Source organism: Ambystoma mexicanum, chromosome 4p (genome assembly GCF_040938575.1).
Source record: "Ambystoma mexicanum isolate Mex_15411 chromosome 4p, UKY_AmexF1_1, whole genome shotgun sequence".
Taxonomy (NCBI): Eukaryota; Metazoa; Chordata; class Amphibia; order Caudata; family Ambystomatidae; genus Ambystoma; species Ambystoma mexicanum.
This window is the reverse complement of record NC_090927.1, coordinates 381024699-381038742: the sequence shown is the minus strand read 5'-3', so window position 1 is coordinate 381038742 and position 14044 is coordinate 381024699. Positions and strand designations below refer to the sequence as shown.

Sequence of the window (14044 nt, the reverse complement as noted above, 5' to 3'; positions counted from 1 at the left end):
GCGGGGGGATGGGAAAGCCGCGGCGCAAGCTCCACACATCCGTCTATGCCTGCAGCCCACTTTTGGAGTCTCGTCGGGCTCGCACGTCACTCGGTGGCCCGGCTCTTCACCGAGCCTCCAGGCTCTGCACGCTGCTGGTCTCGATTGCTTCGGCGCCTCTGTTGTGCAGTTCCCTCTGGGACCACTGCAAAAGATTTAGGACTACAGGTGTTTGGCAGTAAACCCACTTGGTAGCAGTCTCTACCACACAGATTCACTTGGTAGCTGTGGCTGGCAGTCAGACTTCCCTCAAGAAGAGTTAGGCAGTATGTGGAGTATACAAAATAGGGTAATTTACACAGTAGAACAAGCAAACAGAACAGAGCTTCGGTGTAAAGATATATAGTTATTTATTTATAAAAACACATCTATGGAAAACACACTGGCACTGATACGGCAAACAACTACAATCACAATTACTATAAGTAAATCAATCCCCCTAACAATAGTTCGACAAGTCTAGGTTCAACGGCACCACTCATTTGCAGACAGAGGTGAATGCTTTAACCTAGATGGCACTCTAGTATTCGTTAGGACGGGAGAGAAAAGGCAGGGTATGAAATCAACTCGGTACCAACACTTTTACCAACAAATGCAAGGCAAGTAAGGCAGGGTCTACTGTAGATCGCAAAGTTCAGTGGCCAGGCCCACTTGGAGAGGGCAAGGCGATATGTCCCAAAAAGTATCACAGTGGAAATGCACTTCGAGTCTTTGGCGCAAATTGTCACAGAAAGATTGGACCAGTTCAGAACAGAAAGTTAAGGCTTGGAGGCGACCCAATGGAGAGGCGAGGATTAAGACTCCTCACGCTAACCGATACAAGGGAAGCCAGGCAGACACGGTACCTTTATGTGGAGAGACAGCTCCGGCGGGGGCAGTTGTTCCTGGTGGTGGGTGCAAGTCGGGGCTTTGCCAAGAGAAGAGATGCTCTCGTCGAAGGAAAGTTGAAGATCGTTGCACCACCAGGGAAGAGACCAGCCGCGGAGTGCTCTGTCACAAGGCACCACCTTTTGGTCGCGGTATGGGCTAGTGGCTATCCGGTTGCCGGGGTGCTCAGCACGGGCAATTCAACCACTACGCCCTGGAAGCGAAGAAAAAGCAAAGGGGACTGGTTGTTCCCACCAGTCAGGGGAAGAAGACTCTCCAGCCGGGAGATGATCTGTCGTTGGGAAGTGGTGAGTCGGTTCAGCAGGGCTCCACCGGAGGCGTCGTCGTTGCATGTCGGCTCAGCTTTACCCTTGTCGGATTCTTAGGTCCTGTAGCGACTTCTGAAGATCCAGTCCCAAAAGCCCAGCTTTTATGCAGAAAACCCCCATTCATTCAGCCTAGCTGTCAATGAACACGCTAAGTGGTGAGCGGGGTGGCTCACCACTTGGGCCAATCACACCAGAGTGCGACTTGAGTTGGCAAGGCAACTCAGTCCAGGGTGCCTAAACCCCCTCCCACACCCCCTGTGGTACCCAGACAGAATGGCACCACTTGAGGGCCTCTGTGCAGAAGCCCGCCAAAAGTGGAACAAAGGGCTCAACCTTTGGTTTAGGAGTCAGAGACGAACACAGACGCCATTTTAAAAACAGAGTTCTGGCAGAAAATACCAACGATAGATTTATTTTAGATGAATGGTATGTTGGAGATTAACGAGAAAAAGTATTAACCTCCAACAATGGTAAGAATCCCATAGGGTTATATTCGGGGGGGGTCGAATATAACGAGTAGTTTCCACTGCCACCAGCCAAAACTCGACGAGGGGGGACGGGACAGTGCCCCCTCGAATAACAGACTCAGGGGTAATCGAATTACCCCTACTAGTTCGTCCAAAATAGTACTAGTTCTGTTAGTAAATTTAGTTCTAGTAAAGCCAATGGTGACTTCACATGCCCTGGGAGACAGTAGGCGGTCCCAGGGTATGGTGGGGATCCTATAGGATGCCCCAGTGTTACAGCACGCAGGGTGCGGTGTAACACACATAGAAAAACATATGAGACCCTATGGAGTAAAAGACCCCAATGTCCGTAGAACACGTTGACATTCAAAGGAATTAACCACATTCATGTCCAAGAGTGGGAGAAAAAGAGTCTCAGTCTTGGCAGGATGGAAAAAAAACAACTCCAGAAAAGCTGCTGGGGGACTCACTAGGTTAGGAAATTCAGCCTAAACAGAGAATTCTCCCTAACAGCCTCCCCAGGAGCTCCAACTGTCCGCCGCACCAGCTGCCTCCGGCCCCGCAACAGCTGCACCACTCCCGAGGACCCGTGACCAGTGCCTGCTGACTCCAGGTAATTCCCACTCCGCCCCTGCATGCCAAGGGTCCGTCCTGACCACAACAAAAGCTTGAAGGGGCGGTGGGCACCTCGCTTCAGTCGGGTCCGGAGAGTGCCGTCGGCACGTCTACTCCGTGCCGGCGGCCATCTTGGAATCCCAGTTTATACAACTTTAACCAACTCTGGAGGCACTCCCGATTCAGCCTCCAAAAGCAACCCATCTTTCCCAATCTCCAGTGTTAAAAAAAATAATTATTCTGCATGCACATGCTGCTTAGACTATGCAAGAACTGAACAGTATTTAAAGAACTCGCTCTGCCCTGAGCTACCTAGTCCCCAGCTCAGATTGTGAAGGGTTCTACAACAAAATTGAATCCATTTGTTCCAATTTCTCACAGGTCCCCATTAGCCTCTCCTAGGACTTCTCCCCGTCACCATCAGTTATCATTCACTGCGCTTTTGGCCAAGCAGAAATTCTGGTTCTCTTCACAATCCTTGTCCTGGTAAATTACTAAATCTGTTATGCAGCAATCTGCCCTATCATTTTGAACTCCTCCTTGGCAACAGGGAATTGATCCAAATTAAATTTGCTATTGCCACCCCCCCCCCCCACCCCTTTAGAAAAAAGCTAATCTTGTTCCCTTATTCCCGCCATCACCCAATGTCTCATCTGCCGACATTAGCAAAGATGTTACGATCAATCACTCCTTTTCTTCAGGCGTTCAAAGAATCTTCCAATTCACCTCACCTTCAAGACCAATTCCATCCCAGTCGTGGTACTAAATCAGCCCTACTGGCAGCTTTATTATAAACTTATGCAACAACACAGATGCTTGCTAGGTAATATACACTGTGATGCTGGATTGCTGCCGCTTTGAGATTAGACCGTAGCATTCTTCGCATTGGTCCTTGGGTATGGTACGAAACCTACTTTTAGGCCTTCTTCCTCTTTGCATCTCCTCCTAGTCTCTTTAATGTAGAGTACCACAAAGCTGATCTCTCTAGTCCTCAAACCCTTCTATTCAGCCTTGGTTGCTAAAGCCTTTGTTGCTTCTTTTGGCCTTTTATTTTAATAGGCAAGTGATAATTTCCTCCTTATACACTAATACTGGCTGTAAAGCAGTACCAGATCACTTCTCTGGTTCACCAAATATATAATAATGGAGGGAACCGTAGAATATGGAAACCTTCCAGACTAGACCAAGCAAATCACTACTTCATGAACACCAGTGTCCAACTAATAGAGCAGACCAATACTAATAAGTAGTGGTAGAAAATGGTTACTAAAGACAGGAGGGGGTATCTGTACTTCTACCCCCTATGTCACGATCCGACCCTGTAGGGCCTGGGATTGCTGGAAAGCACACTGATCGCACCACTATGTAATCCCATAGCACCAGCGAGCGGTCTGGTTTATTCCAACATGGCCACCGCCATACGCTATTTCTTCTAGTTGGGATTACGGGACGACACGTTGCAACCCTCCTTTTTGGGTAAGCCAACGCTTGTGTGTTCAGCCTGCTGTGCACTCCTGTCCTTACTTGCTTTTCCAGAGCATTATTCTTTCTCCCGCTGGTCTTACTCTGGCTACACCGTACTTCACGCTGTTTCCCTCTTTCTTCGGCTCTCTGAGGAGTCTGGTTATGTCCCATACTCCTTACCTTGTTCCAGTCCTTCTGCTAATCATCGGAGTTCCCTTTCCTGAAAGCCAGCTTGGTTCGCCTTCCCTCTCTCCTGGCTATCTTCTCTTGAGGATTCGCTGTTCTTGGTGCACGCTGGGATACGTAGTTCAGTATCCATCAAGGACTCAAATGAAGATCCCATTTGTTAGGCTTGCTGGAGTTACTTCAGAGTCCTCTGGTCTTCTACTTCTGCCGCCGTAGACACCAGGGTTTTTTGACTCCGCTTTTCCTTGGACTGGGGCGGGCTCCCCAGAGTACCCGCTGCCAGGCAAGCTGGTAATTGAGGCAAAGTGGCCTCCGGGGGGAGCTCGTCGCTACCTTTAGCATAAAAAGGGAAAGAAGGAAACTGCCATTCTTAGAAGAGGGAAGAAAAAGGAACCTTTGTCTGAAGAGCCTTCTGAAGATGCATCAGAAACCTCAGGTGAGGAGTGGGCAAGTGAAACTGGTATTGCAATTTCTGACAGTCCTGCTGTACATGAGTGCAATGCCCAGATACAATGGCAAGGTTGGAGCAATATCAAGAACTCGTGAATGCCATCCAAGGCCTTACCATTCAGGTACAAACGGTGAGAGCCAACTACATGGCATTAAGACAACAGGTACACCAAAGGGACGAACATAGGTGACTTGCCTCCTTTGTCATTGCCATGTGGCAAGAGTGATGGCAAACCTCGGAAATGTAATGAGTTCTTGGACGCCTGTGATCCATTATACCTTCCGCACCAAAGCATAAGAGTCCGACAGAGCAAAGGTCGGCTTTCTCATCTCCAACTTGGTGGGAAATGGGTTGGCGTGGGCCACTCCTTTGGTCACAAACGCAGACACTTCCTTCAAGGACTATGGATCGTTCATCCAGCAGTTCCGGAACAGGTTCGAGAGACCTGTAGTGCTGTACTCGCATATGAAAGCCTGCTTGATATACACCAGGGGATGACAGATGTGCAGACTTGCGTGTCTCGTTTCCAGAAGGTAGCCACTGAAGCAGGTTGGCCGGACTCGGCTCAGACTATTCAGACACCATCTGCAAGAAGAGATAAAGGACAAACTTGCTAGAGTAGCGAGACCTAGGTCCTTCCAGGAACTTTTATCCTGGTCCCTACAAATAGAGTTCCAACTGAGAGCTAAAGGCTGAAAGACGTAGACCTACGTTCAGTCCATCATTTTCACCTAGCCTACATCCAGCACCTGTGAAATTGCCATTAGAAGAACCAATGCAGATGCGGCCAGAGGGCCGCTTTCCGCTACAGAATGTAAGAGGCGTAGACCTTGGCCTTTGTATGTACTGTGGGTTGGATAAACACCCACTTCGGGACTGTCCCGCGGTACCCCCGAGGTGAAAGGGAAAAAGACTGATCAGGGATAAGAAAGGGGCACCATCACCAGTCCCTGTGATGTTATGCAGCCAAACACCCCAGATCTCTCCGGTCACCTCATGGTTTTAAAGGTGTCGCTCAGGTGGAAAGGAGGTTCCCCCGTAGACTGCTTGCTGATGCTAGATTGTGGTGCGGCAGGAAGTTTTGTTGACTATGTTAGGGCCAAAGACCATCGGATCCCAAGACAATACAAACTCAGACCCATTCCTGTCGAGGGAGTGGATGGTACACCATTGAAGTCAGGACCAATTATCCAAGAAACACAGGACTTAAATGAATGTATGGCCTCCCACCACAAGCGTCTATCATTTGATTTGATGTGTGCAGCACACTTCCAGTCATACTTGGTATTCCATGGCTCAGGAGGCACAGAGTATCAACTGGGACCGCAAAACAGTACAATTCCAGTCCCAATATTGGTTCCAGCGTAGCCTACCTTCGGAAGGATCAGAAGGCGGCTCCAGGATTGGCATTACAGTGCCTTTACCTCACCTCCTGGTTAACTCTATACAGACACTGTCAGAGTTTCTCAGATGTCTTTGCTGATGTACACCCAGGCAGCTTCCTCCACATTGCAAAGAAGATTGTAAGATCAATCTCCTTCCATGATCCTCCGTACCATTTGGGAGAAAGTTTCCTCTGTCACTACCCGAGAAAAAAAAAAAAGCATTGAAGGCGTATCTGGAGACTAACCTCCAAAATGGTCCAATACGGAGGTTTAGGTCTTCGGCAGGCACTATTGCCAAGAAGGGAACCATGGAACTCAGGCCGTGTATGCAACTACTGCTGGGCTGATCCATGGGTGTATCCTAGCCCCACTTTTTTTACCTATATTGGCAGATTTATCCAACTATTTAGATGCATTACTAACTTGTCCACCTAAACCATGGCTTGGTGACACGGATGACCCGATTTTGATGAATTATACCCCCACCTCCCAATCCACCCAGGGGCTTGCAGGCATTAATTGTGCAATTATACATTTTTGACAAATCACATGACTTAAAATAATGTAATAGCAAAAAGAATAAACATCCAAATAAATATAGGCGTCGCTGCAGGGAAGCCCAATTGAACACTTTCAGAGTTCCAACTGCCTAGGGGTCTTAATTTACACTAAACTGGAGACCACACATTAAAAAATTAGATTTGGAGATCAAATGGGTTCAATCAAACATGCACATTATGCAGGCTTCTCCCTTTCAGCCGCTGTATTAAATCTTTCCATTCTGCCTTCCAGAAGAACACAGATTGTGTGAGCTAGATCTACAAACTCAGGTTGACACTAGGGTTGCAGTTTGACAAGTACTATGGAGTATAGTTAATCCAGCAGACTGCCTTCCAGGTGGGATTAGGAAAAATGTCACATGGAAAACTGACTGTACAAAGACCTGGGAGCAGCATTCTGGAATGATCCTTCTAGCTTTACGTTGAGGAAATATAAAAAAGGTTTAAAATCAAGGGTTACCTTGTTGACATTGGAAAAGCTCAACTATGGGTTGCTCTCTACCAAGACTAATAGTAAAGAGTTTATAAATGGTAGATTCAATCCTACTCAGCCTGGTAAATACATAGATGCCCTTCTATTTCACGCCTTCGAACGGAATATGTGCATCTAAAATATAATCTGGTTAACACGCTAGAGATTCTGGGACCAGACTGGGCCCGAATAGCCTAATTTGTGTGTAGATCATGTGATTCTAATGTGATTCTAATGAAACGAAACAGTTAAACATATGTTACTGTCACACACTATTTAAAGAATGACTAGCTTGCAACCAGCTGGTATGGCCAAAGAACTCAGTAATGATCCATCCAAAGTCTGGCGAATTTCCACAGATGGGAAATGATCGACCTTATTTACCATTTGGGGTGGATATTAAAGGCTGGATTGGAATGTACAAAGACGACCTAGAAGCATAGAGTTAAAAATATGTAATGCAAGAGAGATGCAATTGTTTTATGCAAATATTTACTGCATGTGATGAATTGAAGGTCGGTATGCTTTTATGCAATTATTTGAAGTTAATTATGGTATCCTTGATAAAAACCGTAAAATACTTTGCACGTCTATCTCAACCGGAAGATGGCAGAATCTGCTTCCCTTCACCAAAGCTGCATCTCTGTACACTCAAGATACTTTTTCCACTCTTTAAAACTAGATGCAGAAAACACTAAAATCATGTGTTTTGGTGGATCATTGCGATACTGTTATTGTGGACCTCTGCCATTCGCACCTACCTTTTCTTGGCCACTACTGTAAAAAGAAAAAAGTGCACAATTCATAACCATTGATATCTTACAGCTTGCTGCAATTTCTACCTTCACCTTCTGCATCAAGTTACCATTGCCTTCAATTTCGGAATGTATTTGCAGCCTCAGCGCTCACCCAGTCACGCTTTGACTACTGCAATTCATTTCCTTAGTCTTCCTGCGCTCAGTTTTCAAATTATCCAGAAATCCGCCAGGTCTCGTTATCTCTTATCGCCAGACTCTTATCTCACCTATCCAAGCTTGACCGAGTCCAGTAAAGCAATGCAACTACTTGGAAATCCTCTGCCTGGTCTACCACCCACCCATGGGCAGTCCTTTTTGACATATGCCACCAAAAAGTCTACACTCTTGAATACAGTCCTTCACTCTCGTCTCAAAGGCCGTACTTTTCCCCAGGAATGCTGTCCTGCTTTGCTTTTTATGGTGCAAGCTGAAGAATGCTCTTCACTGCCTACCGTTGCTGATTCGTTTTTTTTGCCACGGCTTCCTAGGTTCTGACTCAGCACCAATGAACCACATTGCAGTGTATGTGGGATTTACAAAGAGTCCAAATAGAAAGCAAATTGTGACCGAAGTAGATCGGTGAGGAAGGATAGCTCAGGGGCAACGCGTTTTTTCTTGGAAGCAAGACAACGCAGCGCTACACAAGTTCGAAACCTGATCCTGCGCTTCGAAACCAATCACTGGTATTAATCGCGTTATAAAAGAAGGAACAAGTTACTTACCTGTAACTTGTCTCCACCATGGGTCTGGCATGGATTCACATGCTCATGAATAAATATTCCCCGTCATCAGGCTGGGAATCCTCGGTAAAGAAAAAAAACCAGTATCATTTTCGTTTCTGATCTGTCTTTCGTAGTAGTAACCAATCACTGATCTCTGTGTCATACTGACCACAGCCAATGACTGCCATCTCCCTAAGCCCCGCCTCTGGCAGCCATCTTCAGATTTGGTAGCACGTGAAGTGGCAGTATGACCAAGTGAAGAGCCGCAGAGGGGTAGGCGGGAGGGTTCGCATGTGAATCCATGCCAGACCCATGCTGGAGAACAACAGTTACAGGTAAGTAACTTGTTCCTTCTACAGCATGGGGTCTGGCATGGATTCCCATGCTCATGAATATAAGAATACATAGCAGTACACACATGCACAACCACGGGAGGTGGCAACAGGCTCAACATTAGGCAATACAACAACTCAACATTAAGCGTCTCTTACCTCCTCACCAGGCTCACCTTAAGCGAACAGGTTGCGCAGCACTGCTTGGCCGACCCTGGACTCCTCCCTGGAATCCCGATCGACGCAGTAAAATCTCGTGAAGGTGTGCGTCGACCTCCACGTAGCAGCCCTGCAGATGTCCAGCAGGGGCACACCAGATAGGAACGCCGTAGTAGCAGCGATCGCTCTGGTCGAATGGGCTCTCGGACGGCCTGGCAGCAGTCGGTTAGCCAACCGGTGGCAGTGCATGATGCAGCCGGAGAGCCATCTGGAAAAGCCTTCCCTTGATTCACAGGTCCAAAGTTCACAAACAGCTGTGATGTCCTCCGAAAACTCTTCGTGCGGTCCACGTAGAACTTCAGCGCTCTAGCCACATCCAGCGAGTGCAAAGTCCTCTCGGCCGGCGACGAAGGAGACGGGAAGAGAACAGGTAACACCAGGGGCTCGTTAAGATGGAAGTCCGACGGCACCTTGGGCATAAAGGAGGGGTGCGTCCTAAGCACCACCCTTGAGGCATGGAAAGTCAAGTACGGTGCTTTGCAGGATTGGGCCTGGATCTCTCCCACTCGTCGTGCGGAGGTAATAGCCACCAGGAATGCAGTCTTCCACGACACAAACTTCATCGGTGCGGAGTGAAACGGCTCGAATGGGGGCCCCATGAGCCTAGTCAGCACCACGTTAAGTTCCCACGCCGGGGCCGGGGCTTTCACCGGTGGGAACGACCAGAACAGTCCTTTCATAAACTTTCACCAGTCGATGGGACCACAGGGACGTCCGTCCTGTGGTTCTTGTATATCTGGAGATCGCCACCAGATGAATCTTATGGAGGCATGGGCTAGCCCAGCCTTTGCCAGCGATAGCGGGTACGGCAGCACCTGAGGGGCCGTAATCCGTAGGGGGTTGATCTGTGCTCGGCACCAGATAGAGAACCTCTTCCACTTGTGACCGTAGCATTTGAGAGTCGAGGACGCCCTGGCCTTTGCAAGAACCTCTCTGCAGTCGGCCGGTATATCGTACCCTCCAAACTCTAGCGCTGCAGGAGCCAAGCCTGCAGGTTCAGCGACGCCGGGTCGTGGTGGAAGATGGCACCTCCTTCTCTGGAGAGGAGATCCGCGTCCGCCAACAGCTTGATGGATGGGGACGTTGACAAGTCCAGGTGGTCCGGGAACCAGATCTGCCTCAGCCACGCCGGTGCGACGAGGATCATCCTGCACCGGGACCTCTTGAGCTGGTTGATGAGTCGAAGCAGCAACGGAGGGAACGCATACAGGTATAGGCCGTCCCAGGGGAACGAGAACGCATCGCCCATGCTTCTCGGCTGGGGAAACCTGCTGGCGAACCTCTGGCACTTCGAGTTCGTCGCTGTTGCGAACAGGTCGATTTGGGGTTTGCCCCATCGTCGGAAGAGTTGATCCACCTGATCCTGGCACAGCTCCCACTCATGACAAGCGCGCAGCTCCCTGCTGAGCGAGTCGGCGATGGTGTCTTTCTCCTGCCAGGTGGAAGGGAACCAGGAACATCCCCTGGGCGACCGCCCAGTGTCACAGATCCTGCGCCTCCTTGGATAGGGCTGGGGATCTGGTACGTCCCTGCTTCCGTATGTAAAACATTGTCGTGGTGTTGTCCGTAAAGCTCCGCACCACCTTGCCCTTGAGCGACGGGAGGAACGATTTGAGAGCCCAGAACATGGCTCGGAGTTCCAGGATGTTGATGTGCAGGAGCTTCTCCTCTGGGAGCCAGAGGCCTCTTGCGTTGAGCTCTCCGGTGTGGGTGCCCCAACCTTCCAGGGAAGCGTCCGTCGTCACCGTCTCCTGGTACGCCAGCGTCTGAAAGTCCTTGCCCGCCGTGAGGTGCGCTCGAACGCCCCACCACTGAATCGCCCGCCAGAACCCCTCATTGAGGGGGACCCCGTCTTCGAAGGTGCCCGCCGCCTGCATCCAACAGGCGTCGAGAAAATCTTGAAGAGGGCGCATCCGTAATCTGCATAGGCGCACCAGGTAGATGCAAGAGGACATCATCCCCAGGAGGGACTTGATGGACCTCACCCTGGCCACGTCTGTGGCTAGCAGGCGCTGCACTTTGCCCAGAATGGTCTTCGTCCGTTCTTCCAATGGTGCCGCCAGGCGCCTCACTGTATCGAGCTACGGCACCAGGTGGGACTTTGGGTAATTTATGGCAAATCCCAGGTCTGTGAGTAGCTGGACGGTCCTCGCAGTGTGTTCGACGGAGAGTTCCCTCGTCCTTGAGCGGATGAGCCAGTCGTCCAGGTAGGGGTAGACGTGAATCCCCTGCAAGCGCAGCTGCGCCACCAGGTGCTAGGCACTTGGTAAAGACCCTGGGGGCCGACTTCAATCCGAACGGCAGTGCTCTGAATTGGTAGTGGCATCCCTGGACGACAAACCTGAGGAACTGTCGGTGACTTCTGAGGATGGGAACGTGGAAGTATGCATCCTCCAGGTCCAGAGACGATAGGAAGTCGCCTTCCTCCAGCTGTCCCAGCACGTGCTGGAGGGTGACCATCCTGAACTTTTGTGACCTGATGTATTTGTTCAAACGACGAAGGTCCAGGATGGGGCGCCTGACGATGAAGTACCTTGAGTATACCCCGGAGCCTCTTCGGGACAGGCTCGATGGCGCCTTTCCTGAGCATCGCCCGTACTTCCAACAGCAGTTGCGGGACGTGATTTTCCTTCCTGGCCACAGGTGGAATGCGAGGGCACTTCTTCAGGAATTCGATAGTGTGTCCTCTTGCCAGGGTATCCAGCACCCAACGATCGGTGGAGATGGACTTCCACACGCCGACGAACTTCGTCAGCCGGCCTCCCACCGGGGTGCTTCGGTGGGGGCCCGAGGCCACGGCCGGTTCAGTCCTGCTTGGAGGTGGTGGCCTTGCCGCCCTGGCCACCTTGCCGACGAGGGCGAGGCGCTCCCTGCTTGCCGCGACCCCTGTAGGCCTCCTGAGACGAGGAGCGTGCCGCCTGGCGGTAGGACGAGCCACCGCTGGATCCCTTGGAGGCCCCCTGTCTGCCTCCGGAGCTCTGAAAGGGCTGTCGTTGCTGAAGGGCTCCTAGGGCGCGGGCCGTGTCCGTATTTATGGCTTGGAGGGATTCGTCCACCGCCTTACCGAACAAGTTGCTGCCGTCGAACGGCATGTCCAACACCCTGGTCTGGACGTCCTGACGGAAGTTTGTCGCCCGGAGCCAACCCCGTTGTCGTAGGCAAACTGTTGCCCAGCTGGCGGAACCCGGTATCGGAAATATCGGTTGCCACCGTTATGGCGTGGTCCGATGCCACCTCGCCTTCTTGAAGTATTTCCAGGGCCTCGGACCTCTTGTCGTCCGGTAGGAAGTCCAATATGGGGGCCAGCTTCAACCAGAGCTCCCTGTCGTAACGGGCCACGATCGCCAGGGCGTTGGGCGCTTTGATCGTCATCGCCGACGAAATGACCCGTTGCCCCATGGCGTCCAACTTCTTTCCCTCGCCGTCCGGAGGGTAATTCGACGTTGAAGCTCCTGACCCCGCCGCTTACTTCTTCTTCGCCGCCGAAACGACCGAGTCTGGCGTTGGCTGGGCCCCGAGGCACAGGGGAGCGGTCTCGGGGACCCGGTACTTCTTCTCGTACCAGTACCGTTTGGCTGGTGCCGTGGAGGGGTTCTTGAGTACCCACAGGCCCTCCTCCCAGATGTCATCAATTAGAGGCACCGCGATGACAGTCTTCCTCTTGGCCTCCCGGCGCTGAGAGGAAACCTTCCTTTTTCTGCTCCTCTGGGCAGAGCTGGAACAATTCGGACGCCCTGGCGAACATGGCGTGGAATGAGCCAATCTCGTCGGGCGGAGAGGCCCGGGAGACGTGAGACCCGTTCCGTTGTCACCCTCAGAACCTGTCGTCGAGCCCACCGCACCGTCATCTCCCGACTCGTGGGAGGATGAGGAGGGAACTGTAGGCCTTACGGGGGCGAGTGGAGGAGAGGGTTGGGTCCTCCGTCGTTTGTTCTGAGGACTTCCCGACGGGCCAGGTTGTGGGTCCTCCAGCCTGGGCCGTGGTAATCTCGTCCATCTCAGAGAATAAGGACTGGATCGCAGACAAAATGGCCGCCGAGCTATCCTGAGGCCTAGGTTCTGGCTGCGCCGGAAGGGAAGGCTGCTCTTCCTCGGTTATCTCCCGAGGATCTTCCTTACGGGATCGAACCTTCTCGAATTGGACTTCGAGATTCCTCACAGCCTCGGTCAGTTCCTCCTCCGAGGCTGACTCCGAGCTCGAGGAGGCTACCGTGCCCCCCTCGCTTCTTCCATCATGGTGGCCATGACGATGGGCTGAAAAGAGGATTCCTTTGGCGGCAGGGAAACTCTAGTCCCGGAGGAAGTCTCCGCTGGCGGGGTCTCTGCCGGCTTGGCCAGAGTCGCCGCGATCGCGGCCTTTACCACCTTAGGTGCGTCCCGGGCCTTCTCCTTAGGGGGGAGGGGCAACGCCTCGCTCCCCCTCTCCCGAGATCAGACGGGGCTTCTCCCAAAGCTTACCCGGGGTCTCGGACTTCCTCTTCCCCGAACCGCTGACTCGTGGTTGACGGTGCCGGGGAAGGCGCGCCCTCCCTGGCGACCGAAGAGCCCGACCTTTCGGCACTCCCGGAGCCAGCAGACTCGCGGTGCTTGGCCTGGTGTTGGGCCCCCGTCGCTGGGGCGCCCGCACAGGACTTAAAAGCCCGCTCGGACCCTTTCTTCTCACCCGTTGAGCCCTTCTCCAACCAGCTGGCGAGACGGGATCGACGGTCCCTCATGGTCCGCTCCGACAAGTTCTTGCAGCACTGGCAGTCCTTCTCTACATGAGTCTTGTCCCCATGAAGACAGAGGCATCGCGAATGTTCGTCCTCCTTAAACACATTCTGCAGCCCGCATCCAGGGCAGCTGCGAAACAGCTTGGGTCCGGGTGACGAACTCGCGTCCTGGGCCATCTCGAAGTAGGCCGCAAATCTTCTGTAATCCTCCAAAAGGTTGATTCGACGAAATCTTCACCCTTGAGGGGCGTAGGGAAAAATCCTGCAACGGGTACTTGTTAACGGGAGTAGAAACGGTGGAGCTTGAGGCTCGATTAACCAAAAAATGTGAAAATTCACCTGAAAAACATGAAAACGCAGCAAAAGCTCGAGAGCTAAGCACGAGGACTCCCAACACTTAACGTGTGGTAAAAATCTGAAGATGGCT

General features: G+C 51.6%; 1 protein-coding gene across 1 annotated transcript in view; it reads right to left on the bottom strand.

The window, feature by feature from the left end:
* Positions 1–14044, bottom strand: part of LOC138453255 (uncharacterized) — a 452395-nt gene that overhangs the window by 343482 nt on the left and 94869 nt on the right. The gene's annotated exons all lie outside the window — the stretch shown is intronic.